General features: G+C 43.2%; 1 non-coding gene across 1 annotated transcript; it reads right to left on the reverse strand.

Moving 5' to 3' along the window:
- Nucleotides 1-1,038: 1,038 nt before the first annotated feature.
- LOC130959549 (small nucleolar RNA R71) lies at nucleotides 1,039-1,146 on the reverse strand. Its single transcript, XR_009078622.1, has one exon. It is a non-coding gene; the product is annotated as a small nucleolar RNA R71 (small nucleolar RNA).
- Between the last annotated feature and the right edge of the window lie 15,896 nt (nucleotides 1,147-17,042).

Here is a 17,042-nt window from a genome sequence, read left to right on the forward strand (position 1 = left end):
TCTGTTGAGAAAGGTTTAATGTTTGAATCATATCTTTTCTTGATAGCCAAGTTATTAATTTTTTTTAAAATCAAATCTTTTTAAAATTGTTTTCAAATCATATCTTCTCAATCACATATTTTTTAAAACCAATCATATCTTCTTAACCTCATCTTTTTCAAAAAAGTTTTCAATCAAATCTTTTTGACTTCTAATTTCAAAATCTTTTTCAAAACTCACTTGATTCTTTTTCCACTTTGAGTTTTCGAAAATTATCAATCAATTTTTCAAAATGATTTTAAAAACTTCTTAATTAATTTTCGAAAATTCTCTTCCCCTCTTCCCATATCCTTCTATTCATGGAGTACCACTCCTTCTCAATGCACAATTCGAACTCTATCTGATTAAGTTCGAATTCTTCTACCTCTTTCTTCTATTTTTCTGTTCTTCTGACACCTCAAGGAATCTCTATACTGTGACATAGAGGATTCCATATTTTCTTGTTCTCTTCTCTTTCATATGAGCAGGAGCAGAGACAAAGGCATTCTTGTTGAAGCTGACCCTGAACCTGAAAGGACCTTGAAGCGAAAGCTAAGAGAAGCTAAGGCACAACTCTCTACAGAGGACCTAACAGAAATCTTCAAAGAAGAAGACATGGCAGCCGAAAACAACAATAATGCAAACAATGCAAGGAAGGTGCTGAGTGACTTTACTGCACCTACTCCCGACTTTTATGGGAGAAGCATCTCTATCCCTGCCATTGGAGCAAACAACTTTGAGCTTAAGCCTCAATTAGTTTCTCTAATGCAACAGAATTGCAAGTTCCATGGACTTCCATTGGAAGATCCTCATCAGTTTTTGGCTGAGTTCTTGCAAATCTGTGACACTGTCAAGACTAATGGGGTTGACCCTGAGGTCTACAGACTTATGCTATTCCCTTTTGCTGTAAGAGACAGAGCTAGGACATGGTTGGACTCACAACCCAAAGAAAGCCTGGACTCATGGGAAAAGCTAGTCAATGCCTTCTTGGCAAAGTTCTTTCCACCTCAAAAATTGAGTAAGCTTAGAGTGGAAGTCCAAACCTTCAGACAGAAGGATGGAGAATCCCTCTATGAAGCTTGGGAAAGATACAAACAATTGATCAGAAAATGTCCTTCTGACATGCTTTCTGAATGGAGCATCATAGGTATTTTCTATGATGGTCTCTCTGAACTATCCAAGATGTCTTTGGATAGCTCTGCTGGAGGATCTCTTCATCTGAAGAAGACGCCTACAGAAGCTCAAGAGCTGATTGAAATGGTTGCAAATAACCAATTCATGTACACTTCTAAAAGGAATCCTGTGAACAATGGGACTAATCAGAAGAAAGGAGTTCTTGAGATTGATACTCTGAATGCCATTTTAGCTCAGAACAAGATATTGACTCAACAAGTCAATTTGATTTCTCAAAGTCTGTCTGGAATGCAAAATGCACCAAGCAGTACTAAGGATGCTTCATCTGAAGAAGAAGCCTATGATCCTGAGAACCCTTCAATGGAAGAGGTGAATTACCTAGGAGAACCCTATGGAAACACCTATAATTCTTCATGGAGAAATCACCCAAATTTCTCATGGAAGGATCAACAGAGACCTCAACAAGGTTTCAACAATAATAATGGTGGAAGAAACAGGTTTAGCAATGGCAAGCCTTTTCCATCATCTTCTCAGCAACAGACAGAGAATTCTAAGCAGAACCCCTCTGACTTAGCAACCATGGTCTCTGATCTAATCAAAACCACTCAAAGTTTCATGACTGAAACAAGGTCCTCCATTAGGAATTTGGAGGCACAAGTGGGACAGCTGAGCAAGAAAGTTACTGAACTCCCTCCTAGTACTCTCCCAAGCAATACAGAAGAAAATCCAAAAGGAGAGTGCAAGGCCATCAACATGGCCGAATTTGGAGAGGAGGAAGAGGAAGTGGACGCCACTGAGGAAGACCTCAATGGGCGTGCACTAGCCTCCAATGAGTTCCCTAATGAGGAACCATAGGAATCTGAGGCTCAAAATGAGACCATAGAGATTCCATTGGACTTACTTCTGCCTTTCATGAGCTCTGATGAGTATTCTTCCTCTGAAGAGGATGAGTATGTCACTGAAGAGCAAGTTGCTAAATACCTTAGAGCAATCATGAAGCTAAATGACAAGTTATTTGGAAATGAGACTTGGGAGGATGAACCCCCTTTGCTCACCAAAGAACTGGATGACTTGTCTAGGCAGAAACTGCCTCAAAAGAGACAGGATCCTGGGAAGTTTTCAATACCTTGTACCATAGGCACCATGACCTTCAAGAAGGCCTTGTGTGACTTAGGGTCAAGTGTAAACCTCATGCCTCTCTCTGTAATGGAGAAGTTAGGGATCTTTGAGGTGCAAGCTGCAAAAATCTCATTAGAGATGGCAGACAACTCAAGAAAACAAGCCTATGGACTTGTAGAGGATGTTCTGGTAAAGGTTGGAGACCATTACATCCCTACTGATTTTATAGTCCTAGAGACTGGGAAGTGCACGGATGAATCCATCATCCTTGGCAGACCCTTCCTAGCCACAGCAAAGGCTGTGATTGATGTTGATAGAGGAGAGTTGATCATTCAAGTGAATGAAGAAGCCTTGGTGTTTAAAGCTCAAGGATATCCCTCTGTCATCATGGAGAGGAAGCATGAAGAGCTTCTCTCAAAACAGAGCCAAACAGAGCCCCCACAGTCAAACTCTAAGTTTGGTGTTGGGAGGCCACAACCAAACTCTAAGTTTGGTGTTGAACCCCCACATTCAAACTCTAAGTTTGGTGTTGGGAGGTTCCAACATAGCTCTGAGCATTTCTGAGGCTCCATGAGAGTCCTCTGTCAAGCTAATGACACTAAAGAAGCGCTTGTTGGGAGGCAACCCAATATTATATTTTGACTATTTTCTTTTGTTATTTTATGTTTTTTTGTAGGTTGATGATCATAAGAAGTCACAAAATCAATGAAAAAAAGCAAAAACAGAATGAAAAACAGGAAGAAAAACAGCACACCCTGAAGGAAGAACCTACTGGCGTTTGAACGCCAGTAAGGTTAGCAGATGGGTGTTTAACGCCCAGTCTGGCACCATTCTGGGCGTTTAACGCCAGAAAGGGGCACCAGACTGGCGTTAAACGCCAGGAAAGGGCAAGAACCTGGCATTAAACGCCAGAAATGGGCACCAGCCCGGCGTTTAACGCCAGAATTGGCTCAAAACGTGATTTTGCATGCCATTTGGTGCAGGGATGACTTTTCTTTGACACCTCAGGATCTGTGGACCCCACAGGATCCCCACCAACCTAAACACCACTTCTCCCCCTCTTTGGCCGAACACAAAAGCCATTCCCTTCTTCCTCATTTCTTCTTCTTCTACTCTTTTCTTTCTTCTTTTGCTCGAGGACGAGCAAACCTTTTAAGTTTGGTGTGGTAAAAGCATTGCTTTTTGTTTTTCCATAACCATTTATGGCATCCAAGGCCGGAGAAACCTCTAGAAAGAGGAAAGGGAAGGCAAAAGCTTCCACCTCCGAGTCATGGGAGATGGAGAGATTCATCTCAAGGGTGCATCAAGACCACTTCTATGAAGTTGTGGCCTTGAAGAAGGTGATCCCCGAGGTCCCTTTTTCACTCAAAAAGAGTGAATATCCGGAGATCCGACATGAGATCCGAAGAAGAGGTTGGGAAGTCCTTACCAACCCCATTCAACAAGTCGAAATCTTGATGGTTCAAGAGTTCTATGCCAATGCATGGATCACCAAGAACCATGATCAAAGTGTGAACCCGAATCCAAAGAATTATCTTACTATGGTTCGGGGGAAATACTTGGATTTTAGTCCAGAAAATGTAAGGTTGGCATTCAATTTGCCCATGATGCAAGGAGATGAACACCCTTACACTAGAAGGGTCAACTTTGATCAAAGGTTGGACCAAGTCCTCACAGTCATATGTGAAGAGGGCGCCCAATGGAAGAGAGATTCAAGAGGGAAGCCGGTTCAATTGAGAAGGCATGACCTCAAGCCCGTAGCTAGAGGATGGTTGGAGTTCATCCAACGCTCAATCATTCCCACTAGCAACCGGTCCGAAGTTACCATAGACCGGGCTATCATGATTCATAGCATCATGATTGGAGAAGGAATAGAAGTTCATGAGGTTATAGCTCAAGAGCTTTATAAGGTGGCGGACAAGTCCTCTACCTTGGCAAGGTTAGCCTTCCCTCATCTCATTTGTCACCTCTGTTATTCAGTTGGAGTTGACATAGAGGGAGACATCCCTATTGATGAGGACAAGCCCATCACTAAGAAGAGGATGGAGCACACAAGAGACCCCACTCATCATGAGATCCCTGAGATTCCTCAAGGGATGCACTTTCCTCCACAAAACTATTGGGAGCAACTAAACACCTCCCTAGGAGAATTGAGTTCCAACATGGGACAACTAAGGGTGGAGCATCAAGAACACTCCATCATCCTCCATGAAATTAGAGAAGATCAAAGGATCATGAGAGAGGAGCAACAAAGACAAGGAAGAGACATTGAGGAGCTCAAGCACTCCATAGGATCTTCAAGAGGAAGAAAGAGCCGCCATCACTAAGGTGGACCCGTTCTTTAAACTCCTTGTTCTTTATTTTCTGTTTTTCGAAAATTAATGCTTATGTTTGTCCATGTTTGTGTCTTATGATCATTAGTGTCTTAGTGTCTATGCCTTAAAGTTATGAATGTCCTATGAATCCATCACCTTTCTTAAATAAACGTGCTTAATTGAAAAAGAAAAAGAATTGCATGAATTTTGAATTTTATAACAGTTTAATTATTTTGATGTGGTGGCAATATTTTTGTTTTCTGAATGTATGCTTAAACAGTGCATATGTCTTTTGAATTTGTGGTTCATGAATGTTGGCTCTTGAAAGAATGATGAAAAAGGAGACATGTTACTGAGGATCTGAAAAATCATTAAAAATGATTCTTGAAGCAAGAAAAAGCAGTGAATACAAAAAAAAAAAGAGAAGAGGCGAAAAAAAATCGAAAAAGAAAGAGAAAAAGAAAGAAAAAGAAAGAAATAAAGTTGTGATCCAAGGCAAAAAGAGTGTGCTTAAGAACCCTGGACACCTCTAGTTGGGGACTTTAGCAAAGCTGAGTCACAATCTGAAAAGGTTCACCCAATTATGTGTCTGTGGCATGTATGTATCCGGTGGTAATACTGGAAGACAGAGTGCTTTGGGCCACAGCCAGGACTCAATAAGTAGCTGTGTTCAAGAATCATCATACTTAACTAGGAGAATCAATAACACTATCTGGATTCTGAGTTCCTAAAGAAGCCAATCATTCTGAATTTCAAAGGATAGAGTGAGATGCCAAAACTATTCAGAGGCAAAAAGCTAAAGCCCCGCTCATCTAATTAATACTGATCTTCATAGATGTTTTTGGAATTCATTGCATATTCTCTTCTTTTTATCTTATTTGATTTTCAGTTGCTTGAGGACAAGCAACAATTTAAGTTTGGTGTTGTGATGAGCGGATAATTTGTACGCTTTTTGGCATTGTTTTTAGTGTGTTTTTAGTATATTTGGTTTAGTTTTTAGTAGATTTTTATTAGTTTTTAGTTAAAATTCACTTTTCTGGACTTTACTATGATTTTGTGTGTTTTTCTGTGATTTCAGGTATTTTCTGGCTGAAATTGAGGGACCTGAGCAAAAATCTGATCCAGAGACTGAAAAGGACTGCAGATGCTGTTGGATTCTGACCTCCCTGCACTCGAAGTGGATTTTCTGGAGCTACAGAAGCCCAATTGGCGCGCTCTCAACGGCGTTGGAAAGTAGACATCCTGGGCTTTCCAGCAATATATGATAGTCCATACTTTGCCTAAGATTTGATGGCCCAAACCGGCGTACAAAGTCACCCTCAGGAATTCCAGCGTTAAACGCCGGAACTGGCACCAAAATGGGAGTTAAACGCCCAAACTGGCACTAAAGCTGGCGTTTAACTCCAAGAGGAGTCTCTACACGAAAATGCTTCATTGCTCAGCCCAAGCACACACCAAGTGGGCCCGGAAGTGGATTTTTATGTCATTTACTCATCTTTGTAAACCTTAGGCTACTAGTTTTCTATAAGTAGGACCTTTTACTATTATATTTTCATCTTTTGATCACTTTAGATCTCTAGATCATCTTTTGATCATGTTTTTATGATTGAACCCTCTTTGGGAGGCTGGCCATTCGGCCATGCCTAGACCTTGTTCTTATGTATTTTCAACGGTGGAGTTTCTACACGCCATAGATTAAGGTGTGGAGCTCTGCTGTACCTCGAGTATTAATGCAATTACTATTGTTCTTCTATTCAATTCCGCTTGTTCTTTGTCCAAGATATCACTTGTTCTTCAACTTGATGAATGTGATGATCCGTGACACTCATCATCATTCTCACCTATGAACGTGTGACTGACAACCACCTCCGTTCTACCTTAGATTGGGTGAATATCTCTTGGATTCCTGATACATGATGCATGGTTGATCGCCTGACAACCGAGTGCTCGCCTGACAAACGAGCCAGCCATTCCGTGAGATCAGAGTCTTCGTGGTATAGGCAAGAACTGATGGCGGCATTCAAGAGAATCCGGAAGGTCTAACCTTGTCTGTGGTATTCTGAGTAGGATTCAATGATTGAATGACTGTGACGTGCTTCAAACTCCTAGCAGGCGGGGCATTAGTGACAGACGCAAAAGAATCACTGGATTCTATTCCGGCCTGACCGAGAACCGACAGCTGGATAGCCGTGCCGTGACAGGGTGCGTTGAACATTTCCACTGAGAGGATGGGAGGTAGCCACTGACAACGGTGAAACCCTTGCATACGCTTGCCATGGAAAGGAGTAAGAAGGATTGGATGGAGACAGTAGGAAAGCAGAGAGACGGAAGGGAAAGCATCTTCATACGCTTATCTGAAGCTCTCACCAATGATATACATAAGCATCTCTATCTTTATCTCTATGTTTTATTCATATATCATCTATACCCATTTGAGTCTGCCTGACTAAGATTTACAAGGTGACCATAGCTTGCTTCATACCAACAATCTCCATGGGATCGACCCTTACTCGCGTAAGGTTTATTACTTGGATGACCCAGTGCACTTGCTGGTTAGTTGTGCGGAGTTGTGATGAAGAGTTGAGATTGCAATGAGCGTACCATGTTGATGGCGCCATTGATGATCACAATTTCGCCCACCACTCGCCAAACCGGAAGCAGGGGAAACTCTATACCTCTACTTGTCCATAACAGAAGAAACACTAGCCACAACACTCGTCCGAGAAAATGAACACAGGTCACAGAAACCCATTTATCTCATAAGCAAAGTCTTCCAAAATGCGGAGGCACACTACTCTAGGCTCAAAAAGCTTGCCTTTGCATTACTCACAGCCTCACGATGTCTTCAACAATACCTCCAGGCCCACCCCATTATGGTTCAAATGGACCAAGCGGTCAGACAGGTGCTGCAAAAGTCAGACTTAGCAGGAAGGATGCTCGCATGGTCCATCGAACTATTCCAATTCCAGATAGATTTTGAATCCCAGAACGCCGTCAAAGCACAAGCAATGGTAGACTTTATCGCCAAAATGACACCAGGAAGTGAACTCATAGAAATATGGAAACTACATGTAGACAGCTCGTCTAACACCAGCTCGGGAGGGGCCAGAGTGATACTGGAGAACAAAAACGAAATCGTCATCAAACAATCCATTCGATACAAATTCTCGATATCAAACAATCAAGCTGAGTATGAGGCACTCCTAGCCGGGTTAATGTTTGCCAAGGAAGTCGCGGCACGAACACTAGAGATTTGCAGTGACTCCCAGATAGTCAGCTCCCAAATCAACGGGGACTATCAAACACGGGATACTCTGCTATAACAATACCTAGCCAAAATAAAAGAACTAACAAATGAATTCGAGCAAGGAGCCATCCAACACGTCCCCAGAAAATGCAATACGAGAGCAGATTTACTCTCAAAATTGGCTAGCACCAAACTAGGCCAAGGGAACCAGTCGTTGATCCAGGAAACCATCAAAACACCATGCATCTCAGCTGTGACCACCGTTGGCCTCCCGATCTCAAGCCAAAGCTCATGAACCTCCCCAATCCTCCAATTCCTCCTGAACAGAAAATTGCTCGAGGACCCCAGAGAAGCAAAACGGTTGAAATGAGAAGTCGCAAACTACACCACAATAGCGGGGCAACTCTATAAGCGCGGACTCTCGCAACCTCTCCTCAAATGCGTAGAACCCGGTGACACGGACTACGTGCTTTGTGAAATCCATGAAGGATGTTGCGGCCACCACATAGGAGGCAAAGTCCTAGCCCAAAAAGCTATCCGAGCAGGATACTTCTGGCCTTCCATCGTCAGAGATTTCCTACAATTAGTCAAGAATTGCGACAAATGCCAAAAACATTCCGACTTCCATCAAGTCGTCCCACACCAGCTCAACACCATAACGGCGGAGCAACCCTTCGGGACATGGGGCATCGACCTCATCGACCCCTTTCCCACGGCCCCTGGACAACTCTGATACCTCATCGTCGCCATCGACTACTACACGAAGTGGATTGAAGCCGAACCATTAGCCTCCATCACGGCAGCTCAATGCCAAAAATTCTTCTGGAAACAAGTCATAACCCGATTCGGGATTCCCGAGATCGTGATCTTAGACAACGGGACCCAATTCGCGGGTAGTCGATTTAGATAGTTCCTAGAAGGACTTCACATATCCTACCGGTTCAGCTCGGTAAAACACTCATAAACAAATGGACAAGTTGAATCGGCCAATAAAATAATAGTTAAGGGTCTTAAGAAATGGCTTGACAAATCTAAGGGACTCTAGGCTAACGAACTTGGCTCGGTTCTATGGTCATACCAAACTACCCCCCAAACCTCAACCGGGAAATGTCGTTTTGGCTAACTTACGGCCTGGAAGCCGTCATTCCAGTAGAAGTTGGATACCCTAGCCCAAGAAGAACCATCGGGGGCAACAACGAAAAAGCAGAACGAGACCTCACAGACGAGGTCAGGAGCATAGCCCACCTACGGGAACTGGCCCTAAAACAAAGAATCAGCCTAAGGTATTATAACACCACGATTCTCCACAGAGTTAATCTCAGAAATTCTGTGATGAGAAATTCGATAAATATCTGAGAATCACCTCATCATAAAATAATAAGGCAGATTTATACTTGATAAGTGAAAAGAATAGATATGTCGTGAGAGATAAAAGCGTGTCCTAAGCCAAAAATCGTTTGATAACGATGAATTTGACCGTCGAGTTAAATTCATCTATGGAATCTTTACTACTAGCTATTCTTAATAATTTTAGCTTAGTAAAATATTCTAAATTTGATTCAGAGTCGAGATACTCTCTGCTGCTGATTTCTCAGTTACCGGTTGGTTAAACCGATACGGTTTGAAAAACGATAATCTTACGGTTTAGTTATTGAACCGTTCACTTTCCTCTCTTCGGCAATTTGGCCAAACCTTTGAGGAAGCTATCTTCAATCTGAATTCATGAATTCACTAGAAAGATTATCTATAAGAAAAATAAAGAATTGAAACACTTAGCCTAATTAAAATGTAACCGAACCGATTTTTCCTTAATCAAACTACTCTCTCAAGATTAGCCACATAACCATAATTAAACCACTCCCTCGATTCTCCTTTTTCTGGCCAAACCTCAGCCATAACTTGGCCAAGAGTGATGAATCATTAGGAAGTATTAAATAAAGAGATACATGCCATTAAACAAGTGTCATCCTTTCTTGATTTGGTGGCAACGTACCACACCATTCACCACACTATAAATAGACATGCTCACCCTCATTTCTGAAGCTTTAACAAGAGAACAAGAAAGGGGGGATAATTTGAGATATTAGAAGATAAAAAGGGAGAGTGATTGAAAGAGAGAACAACCGAAAAGATTGAGATCTTGGAGCCCAACTTTCCAACCTCCATCAAGCCTTCATCAAGCTACAAATGTGATCTTCACCTTACCATCTTGATTCTAGGAGTTTCTTGAGCATGATCTTCTTTGTCATCCTCCTTTAAGGCTTCCCAAAATCCCAACTCAAGGAGGAGCCTTGACCGAAGAGATAAAGAGAAAGCTAGAACCGATTTCTTGAGAAAGGGTGAACTCTATCGAGGTAGAGGGTTTAATTTAAACGGTTTTTAATTTAAGAATGTCCACAAAATTTATTGAACAACTGCAAATAGGTTTAATTGTTATTAGTAATTGATTTGGTTATATGAATGTTGAATTGTGGTTGTGATTATGATTGGATTTGTGGATTTTGTGAAATTGATTGATTATATGTGGATTGTGTAATTGTATGTTTGTGTTTATGTGAATGATGTTTGTTGATGATATAATAAGTAGTTGCCGCTAGCTATGATGTTGGATTATGTTTGATAAAGATAGATGATGATTAAGAGATTATGAGAAGCTTAGGAAACCAAAATGGTTAGTTAGAACCTAAGTCAAATTCTGTCGATATGGTCACTGAAATTAGGAAGCAACTTGCGCGAATTTCTGGGCAAAATATAGCCAAAACTCTAGGTTTCACGAGAGAGATGTGTTTTCACAGTGTCGCCTTACTGGAAACTGTTTCGAGGGTTACCTGAAACTGTAGGTCGATCTCGGACGAGATCTTCTGTGCTGGTCGAAGCCGACATGTCCGGCAGGTGTATAGCGGCCGGAGCTGGTGTGTCCGACTTGTGGAATTGAGAATGTTGCTGATCCCTTGTCACCAAAGGGTGGGGGTACCTGCAAGGGACTCGGATGCTTAAGTTAGCAAGGGTATTAAACAGGTATTGAGTAGAATCAGAGTATGAGTTATACCTGGGTGCTCCAGTGTATTTATAATGGTGAGGAGTGACCTCTCTGGAGATAAGATAGTTATCTTATCTTATCTTATCTTATCTTTGAGTGAAGTCATCTTATCTTTAGGGGAACCGCCTTTATCTTTCTGGGCTTTGGCTGTCTTTAGATTGGGCTGTGTTCCTTCATTTTGGGCCTGCTTTGGGCTCCTTTGGCGATTTGGCCAAGCTCTTTGAGAAGAGGTCGGGCATTTAGCCAAGCTCTTTGAGAAGAGGTCGGATAGTCTGACCTGAAGAGGTCAGTCGGCTTGTCGCTAAACATCCCGGGTCGGACAGCTTGACCCAGGGTATGAATAGTGCGCCTGCTTGAGTTCGATCTTTCCGTGAGATCGTGCTTTTCAGAGCTTCGATCTCTTTGGAAGTCGTGATCAAGCATCCGTCTGGCTTGTTTCTTCATTGCTTTGCAATCTTTGTAGATTTTCTAGAGGTTTGGTACTTTACAGTCCAACCTCTTTTGAGTGGTAGTGTGGGTTTTCTACCCTTGCCTTCTAGAACATGCCTTACTTTTAAGTTTGTGTTGACAACCCTCTGCTTTGGCGAAGCTATCCTTGCGGCTTGATATCCGGGCTTTTAGTGACTTGTCCAATGACTTTTTAGTGTTCTTTATATAGAACCTTTTTTAGTCTTGGATGACGATCGTAAACCTGTTTGAGATTGTGCCTTCTTTGAGTGGAGTTGTATCCCTTTTGGCTAAGCACATTTGAGCCTTAAGTTGTTTCCCAACCTTTTGGCTTGTTCTTTTTTAAAGTCGTGCTTGCGCCTCTGACGTCGACCTGTATGACTTTGCCCCTGCTTGAGTTCGGACTTTTCCGTGAGATCGTGCTTTCAGAGTTTCGATCTCTTTTGGGGAAGTCGTGCTCAAGCATCCTGACTTTGGTCGATCTTTAGTTTCTCCTTATGCGAGTCTGGTATTGCCCTTTTTAGTTTGTTGAGAGGGCTTTTCAGCCTTTCTTCCGACTTGTTTGTCTTCACTGCTCGGGCTTTTTAGTCATAATCCAATAACTTTTTTAGGTAGTGTTCCGATAGGGAACCTTTTTACAGTTTGTTTGGATGACTTTTTAGTGCCGTTTTGATTTGTGCTTTTGCCTTTTAAGTAGTGTCTTTTTTCAAGACTTCGTACTTTTTAGCAAAGCATTTCTGGCCTTCCTCTAGCCGTTGCGAGATGTCTTTGTCCCCTTCGTGGATCTTTGTAGAGTGTCGGTACTTTGTTGTCCAGCCTCTTTTGATCACTTCTGGTTTTGTCCACTTTTTGCTTGGTCAAGGTGGTCCTTGGGGCTAACTTGTCCGACGACTTTTTAGTGTTCTCATAGAACACTTTTTATTCATTCTGAACAATTTTGATAGCCTTGTCGTGGAGCCGTGGCTTTTTTAGAGCTATGTCCATTTTAGCGCACGTTTTTTGTCCGATTTCTCTTGTCGATCCTTCTTTAGCTTTTGCTGGTTCGACTTCTTCTTGTCGGTCCAAGCTGTAGCTTTCGTTGATCCGACTTCTTCTTGTCGGTCCAATCTGTAGCTTTCGTTGGTCCGACTTCTTCTTGTCGGTCCGAGCTGTAGTTTTCGTTGGTCCGACTTCTTCTTGTCGGTCCAAGCTGTAGCTTTCATTGGTCCAACTTCTTCTTGTCGGTCTGAGCTGTAGCTTTCGTTGGTCCGACTTCTTCTTGTCGATCTGAGCTGTAGCTTTCGTTGGTCCGACTTCTTCTTGTCGGTTCGAGCTGTAGTTTTCGTTGGTCCGACTTCTTCTTGTCGGTCCGAGCTGTAGCTTTCGTTGGTCCGACTTCTTCTTGTCGGTCTGAGCTGTAGCTTTCGTTGGTCCGACTTTTTCTTGTCAGTCCAATCTGTAGCTTTCCAACTTATTTCTGTAATCTTCTTTCTTGAACCTTGTTCAGGTCTCTTTCAGGGATTACTTTGTAGCTTTATGTTTTGGGCCGACTACGTCATGTCGGGCCCCATCGTTGCTTAGTAATCCTCTTTCTTGGACCTTGTTAAGGTCTCTTTCAGAGATTACTTTTATAACTTGTTTTGTAGGAAACCGACTTCGTTAGGTCGATCTCTTCTAAGTTATAGCAATTCCTCTTTAATAGGGTTGGCCAGACCTCTTTCCAGGGATTTGCTGATAACTTGGGTTGACTTGGTCCGACTTTTTTAGTGTCGGCCAGTCTTTTTAAGTTATTATATAGCAATCCATAAGACCTCGTCAGGTTCTTTTTGGGATCACTTTCAATAACTTCTTGCATTATTCTGTGTTCATCTTTGCCGATTTGTAGATGGTGGTTTCTGTCCCGGTTTGATCATCCTTTAGGTGAATCGCATTTTCACCTTTGTCGGACGATCATTCCTATCGAGATCGTACAGTGAATCTGTTCTTCACTTTCTGTCGATCTGTTGCTTTATAATTAGACGATGAATGCTTCAAATTAATGCGTCTTGATTGAGCAGTGAATTTGGTTTTTACTTTGTCGACCTTTGTCGAAATCAAACGATGAATTCGATTTTCATCGTGGTCGGGCGGTGAAGTTGGTTTTCACCTTGCTGACCTGTCGCTTTGTAATCGGACAATGAATTTGGCTTTCATCTTGCCGACTTTGTCGTGATCGGGCGGTGAATTTGGTTTTCACCTTGCCGACCTTTGTCAAAATCAAACGATGAATTCGGTTTTCATCGTGGTTGGGCGGTGAAGTTGGTTTTCACTTTGCCGACCTTTGTCGTGATCGGGCGGTAAATTTGGTTTTCACCTTACCGACCTGTCGTAATCGGACGTCCTTCTAGGTTGGGCAATCTTTTAGATCTCGGCCTAGCGCCTTTTGCAGGCATGCCATGACCTTGGTAGCTCTCGCCCCTCGAGGTCAGACACTTTGTGGTGACCTTTCCCCAGTACTTCCGTGACTTGGCAGGATCCTTTCCAATTAGCTGCTAGCTTTTCCTCTCCCGGTCGACTTGTTCCAATGTCATTTAGGATGAGCTTTTTCATTGTAGAGGATCGTTTTGGGAGATCCTTCTTTGACTTCTACCAGTATCATTGCCTCCATTCCATAAGCCAATCGGAAAAGTGATTCCTTTGTGGTGAAATGTGGAGTTGTCCGATATACCCGTAGGACTTGTGGGAGCTCTTTAGCCCAAGCTCCCTTTGCGTCCTGTAGCCTCCATTTTAACCCGGCTAGTATGACCTTATTGGCAGCTTCTGCTTGTCCATTAGCCTGTGGGTGTTCTACGGATGTGAATTGGTGCTTTATTTTCAAGTCGGCTACCAACTTTCTAAAGCCTGCGTCTGTGAATTGAGTGTCATTGTCTGTGGTGATGGAGTAAGGAACCCCACACCTTGTAACGATGTTTCTGTACAAGAATTTTTGACTTCTTTGAGCAGTGGCATTAGCTAGGGGCTCTGCCTCAATCCATTTTGTGAAGTAATCCACCCCTACAATGAGGAAAATAACTTGTCCCGATCCTTGGGGAAGGGGTCCGAGGAGGTCGAGTCCCCATTCTGCGAACGGCCAAGGTGATGTTACATTGATGAGTTCCTCTGGTGGGGCAATGTAGAAGCTAACATGCTTTTGATGTAAAGCTTTGACTTTGTATTTGGGTTTTTGCTCTCTTGTTGCCTCCAAAGGGTGCCCCTGGACTTTCGTGTGAGTCATGGGGTTTCCCTTTTACTGTTGTATCTGACACTTGATGTTTTGTTGTTATTGTCCGAGTTGTTTCCTTATTTGTCCGAGTTATTTGGTAATAACCCCACGGTTGACCTATGTCTTCTTGAAAAAATATTGCTGAGATGTCTACTAAGATCCCGGACGGCATGTCTGATTGATTGGATTCCATAGTTTTAATGCGTATTACTGTGGCTGACCTTGAGTACTGTGTGCGACTTAGGAGATTCCGTAGAATGAGTTGGTGTCACCGGACCCCGAGGAGAGGGTTTGTTTTCCTTCCTTGTTGTGGTCTTGTAATGTAGCCAAGATGAGGCTTCTGTTATTGCCCCCTGGTTTGGTGTTGGCTAGTTTTGAAAATGCATCAGCTCGGGCATTCTGCTCCCGAGGTATGTGTCGGACTTCATATTCCCGGAAATGTCCGAGCTGTTTTTTGTTTTTGTCCAGGGTCCCCCGAATTGTCCGAGCTATTTTTTCATGATGGGATCCTCAGCTTGGTTGCTCCATTCTATTTGTGAGGTGACTACTTGTGAATCACTGGACACGGTAAGCTCCTACCTTCTTAGCTAGCCTTAACCCAGCCAGTAGTGCCTCGTATTCAGCTTGGTTATTTAGCTTGATTTGGCTTCCCTGATCGCTTTCTAAAATTACACCTGCACCACTCCCGGTTTTATTTGAAGAGTCGTCCATGTAGAGATTCCATTTTGTAGGAGTTCCCGAGGTGTACCCTGTGATGAAGTCGGCCAGATATTGTGATTTGATGGCTGTCTGAGCTTCATGTCGAGGATCAAATTCGGATAACTTGATTGCCCACTGTAGGATTCTTCCAGCTAAGTCTGTTTTCTGTAGGATGCCTTTTATGGATGGGTTGGTCCGAACTCTGATAGTGTGAGCTTGAAAGTATGGTAGAGTTGTTGAGGGGTGAGTGTGAGGGCGTAGGCGAACTTTTCTATCTTTTGATAGTTTAGTTCGGCCCCTTGTAGAGCCTTGATGATGAAGTAGACGAGTTGTTGCCCACTTTTGTCTTCTTTAACTGGTGATGAGGCTATTGCCCGACTTCCTACTGCGAGGTATAATATGAGCTTTTCACTTTCCCTTGGTCGGGTAAGAATGGGTGCTTGCCCCAAGAATTTTTGTAATCTCGGATGGCTTGTTTGCACCCCGTTGTCCTATTTAAACCTCTCTCCCTTCCTTAATATCCCTCTTTGAGGTGTCCTTTGCGAGATGATTTAGAGATCCCTCCTCCTGCGAATCCTCCATGAACATGTCTCTCAGGGGTGTGAGGTGGACGTTCAACTCGTTTGACCTCTTTGGTGTGAGACGTTTGACTTGTCCGACCTCTTTGGTGTGAGGTGGACCTTCAACTTGTCCGACCACTTTGGTGTGAGATGGACCTTCAACTTTGTCTGACCTCTTTGGTGTGAGGTGGACCTTCAACTCGTCTGACCTCTTTGTTGTGAGGTGGACCTTCAACTTTGTCCGACCTCTTTGGTGTGAGGTGGACCTTCAACGCGTCCGACCTCTTCGGTGCGAGGTGGACCTTCAACGCGTCTGACCTCGTCAGTGTGAGGTGGACCTTCAACGCGTCCGACCTCGTCGGTGTGAGGTGGACCTTCAACGCGTCCTACCTCCTTTGTGTGAGGTGGACCTTCAACGTGTCCGACCTCTTTGGTGTGAGGTGGACCTTCAACGCGTCCGACCTCTTTGGTTTTGGATTGGGCGAGGTGGTGGGATCTTCTCAGTGTTGCATATTTCTCGGTAGACATCCACAAGAGACACCCGAAGGGGTGTAATTGTGGTATTTTCTAGGCTTCTCTCCATGTTGATTTTCTTTTTTCTTGGGCTTTTTATCCTTATCCCGGGAGGAGTAGGAATGTTCGGTTTTTGAGATCTCTCCTAGTCGAGAGTTTTTCTCCATGTTGATGTACTTCTCGTCTCGTTCTTGCACCTCGTTTAGAGATGTTTTTGTGCTTCCTGGATATTGAGTGGCTAAAAGGTCCTTCTCGTAGACCATTGATGAGGACCCTGATAGCTGCTTCTGTTGGCAGACTTTGTATGCCCATACATGTTTTATTGAATCTTTCCATGTTGTTGCAAAGGCTCTCTCGATCTCCTTGCTTGATCCCTAATAGGCTCGGTGCGTGTTTGGCTTTGTCCTTCTGGATGGAGAATAACGGATTGCATCTGAGGCCTCCGTGAAATACATCCTGCTTTTGAAATTGCTAAGATGATAGCTTGGATCTGATGTGCCGTCGTACAAAGTCATGTTTGGAGCTTTGAAGTCCTTTGGGTCCTTTAGCTTTCATGATCTCTTTGGTGAATGGATCTTGGTCCTTGCAGGAGCTATCCTCATGAGAGGATCGATTAGCTTTGGCCTTGAGATCGGCTTTGAGTTTTAGGAGTTTGTCCTCCAATTCCCGGCGTCGCTTTATCTCCCTTTATAGGTTTTTCTCAGCCTCTCGTTGATGTAGGGCTTCTTCT

Source organism: Arachis stenosperma, chromosome 10 (genome assembly GCF_014773155.1).
Source record: "Arachis stenosperma cultivar V10309 chromosome 10, arast.V10309.gnm1.PFL2, whole genome shotgun sequence".
Lineage (NCBI taxonomy): Eukaryota > Viridiplantae > Streptophyta > Magnoliopsida > Fabales > Fabaceae > Arachis > Arachis stenosperma.